The sequence below is a fragment of the Mus caroli genome, chromosome 12, assembly GCF_900094665.2.
Source record: "Mus caroli chromosome 12, CAROLI_EIJ_v1.1, whole genome shotgun sequence".
In the NCBI taxonomy this organism is placed as follows: Eukaryota; Metazoa; Chordata; class Mammalia; order Rodentia; family Muridae; genus Mus; species Mus caroli.
In genome coordinates, this window is record NC_034581.1 from 71,059,917 (window position 1) to 71,063,377 (window position 3,461).

Consider the following 3,461-nt stretch of genomic DNA (forward strand, 5'->3'; position numbering starts at 1 on the left):
TTTGATGCCAGCCTGGTCTACAGAGTGAGTTCCAGGACAGCCAGGGCTACACAGAGAAACCCTGTCTCGGAAAACAAAGACAAAAGCAAACAGACAAGCAGAAAAGCATGACGTGTGTCTATCTTCCCTCCTCTCAGCAACTTAGTCATAAAAACTGACATTGCATCACAAAGTCAAATGTTTCTCTTTTGACTAGCAAACCCAAACTCTCCGGGTTTGAGATGGCTTCACGGGTGACAAATAATGACAGGGCCATGTCACCAAATGCAAACAGACATCTGGAAGAAGCTCTCTGGTTTCATTTATACCCATCTAACTTAAAAATCACGGATCTTAGAGGTCCCAAAGCTAAGGAATATACATTTAAATTTCTAGTTGTCTCACTTGAGATAACACCCCAGTGCTCGGGGTGTCATTATTGCCTAGGCTGCCTCCAACACAGACGATGCTGGGCTCTGCGCACAGACATGTTGATCATTTGAGAGATGTTTGGGCCAAGACTACAATCCAGGGTTAACTTGGCCTACTGCCCGTTGAAGCTGATTCCTGGGTTGGCTTTTTTTCCCCTGCCCTTGTACTTACTTGGCTGAACATTTACAGTCTCCCAGCCTTATCCAAAGACAAACCAAACCATGAGGCCAGGATACGACATGGGCAGTAGGAGAGACTTCATAGATTGTGACTACCACTAAGAGTCCTTTAGTAAGACAATGACACCAGCCATAGGTGGGGGATGGAGTATAACAGTTCCTGGGTTGTCATATAAGCTAGCCCACCAAACACAAGGTTAAGATCTTTTGCATATAAGTTCTTTTGAAAACAGGACTGATTCATGGAAGTTGTCAAATTTTATTCCCTTCAGAAAATTAATAAGAAGCCTGAGGGGACCAGCTACAGTTGAAGAGTCTGCAGAAGAGATCGGCTAGGTGCACTGGTAATGTGCAACTTGGTTTTGTTTGTACCGTTTCCATGCCCAGAGATCCCACCATCCAGTATCAGCTTTTCTATTTCTGCGTGTTTGTCTTTAATATACTTCTTTCTTTTTTTGGTCTATGCAGCTCTGGTTGTCCTGGAACACTCTGTAAACCAGGCTGACCTCCTGAGTGATGGGATTAAAGGCATGTGCCACCACCGTCTGGCTGCATTTTTAAAATTTCTTTTTAAAAATATACTTGGCCGGGCATGGTGGCGCACGCCTTTAATCCTAATACTTGGGAGGCAGAGGCAGGTGAATTTCTGAGTTCAAGGCCAGCCTGGTCTACAGAGTGAGTTCCAGGACAGCCAGGGCTTCAGAGAAACCCTGTCTCAAAAAAACAAAAACAAAAAAACAAATAAAAATATACTTATTTACTTTAAGTGTGTGGTAGTTTGAACATGCTTGGCCTAGGGAGTGACACTATTTGAAGACGTGTCCTTGTGGGAGGAAGTGTGTCACTGTGGGCGTGGGCTTTAAGACACAGCATCCTAGTTGCCTGGAAGCCAGTCTTCTAGCAGTCTTCAGATGAAGATGTAGAACTCGCAACTCCTCCTGCACCATGCCTGCCTGGATGCTGCCATGCTCCCACTCTGATGATAATGGCCTGAACCTCTGAACCTGTAAGCCAGCCCCCAGTTAAATGTTGTCCTTATAAGAGTTGCCTTGGTCATGGTGTCTGTTCACAGCAGTAAAACCTTAACTAAGACAATGTGTATTGGTGTTTTGCCTGCATGTATGTCTGTGTGAGGGTGTCAGATCCTGAGGTTGCAGTGGTGAGCTGCCATGTGGGTGTCAGAAATTGAACCTGGGACCTCTGGAAGAATAGCCAGTGCCCCCATTCTCTGAGCCATCTGTCCAGCGCCATTTTTAAATTCTATAACCTCAGATACCCAGAAGTGTGATGGGCAGTGTGTATGTACTGCAGGGCATCAGGGTGTTCAAATACCAACCCAAAGACTCTTGCTTTGGAGGGAAAGAGACAACTGCTCCCAGGCTTCTTAGCATTTCAGTTGGATTCAGTAAACTGTAGCTGTCTGGATGGAAGGACAGGGAATAGTTACAGACCTGCTAAAAAGAGAGGCATCTGCAAACCCAAAGCTGTCATCTGGGTGTTTGCCCGTGCTTCATTTGGTGAGCAGACACATGGAGCCTGTCACATGCAGGCAGGGAGGGTAGAGCAGAGACCAGCGAGCAGATCCTACCCTTAGAAAGCCTACAGGCATAAAGACACAGTAAAACATTTACACATGCAATGGACAGAGACTGAAAAGTATGGGCAGTATGAGCATTCCCTAGCCAAGGCTGACCCCAGAATTTAGAAGCAGATGAGAGCACACTCCTTGGACCCCCAAGATCTCCTTGCTTTTCTTTTGACCACCCAGCCCCCTCCCTCACTGCCTCTGGGCAGGTGAAGGCCTGGAGGATACACGCAGCTACCCGTGGCACACGTAGAAACACGGTGGCACTTCAGGCTTTGCCAACACTACAAGCGACAGCCAGCTATGCTGGCTCTAATGGGAGTGGAAGCAATGACAGGAGGAAAGGTTGGCTGCTGCCTGCTGCCCTTCCCAGCACGGCTGTCTAGAGTGCTGAGAAACCAGAAAAGAGCTGCTGCTTCCCCTGTGTGGCCCTGCTGACTCCCCCTGCCTGGTGCTCCTGGTGTTTTGTGCTCCTGAGCAGGTTCACCCTTCCTGACAGGCAGGAAGACAGTGATCAGATAAGAAGGGTTGGTCCTCCCAGGAATATGTGTGTGGAACTTGCTTAGCAGCCAAGGAGGGAGCTGCTAATTAGAGAAAGATGGTGAGCTTTTATTTGGGTGGATCACAAGGGACCGTCCCACACTGCAGCATTTCATCTTGTTTAGGAAGGAATTGTCTATAATCTCAGCCTTGATTTTATTGTTGTTTTCGCCGTGAAGAACCTGGATAAATTAAACACCCATCCCTTACCTTCATCAAACACCCGTAGAGGCAGCTACTCCCCGTAACTGAGAGGACAGGTCCTGGAGCAGGATCCATAGAGGGAGAACAAGAACAACATTGACAGAGTCGTCCACTCTTAGGTAAACACTATGCTTTTCAATTTAGAAAATTGAAAAAAATCTATTGTCTATTGTCCATAAGGTAAATTAAATGAAATGTTATCTACTCAAAGTGTATAAATATAGGTATTCAACTAACTGAAATTAGCAGGATTTGTGATGTGTCTCTGTTGGTAGAGGGTTTGCCTGACATACAAGAAATCCTGGATTGAATCTTCAGAAATGCATAAACTGGGGGCTGGAGAGATAGCTCAGCAGTTAAGAACACCAACTGCTCTTCCAGAGGTCCTGAGTTCACTTCCCAGCAAGCACATGGTGGCTCACAACCATCTGTAATGGGATCCTATGTCCTCTTCTAGTGAGTCTGAAGACAGTGACAATGTACTTACATAAAACAAACAAATAAGGCCGGGCGTGGTGGCGCACGCCTTTAATCCCAGCACT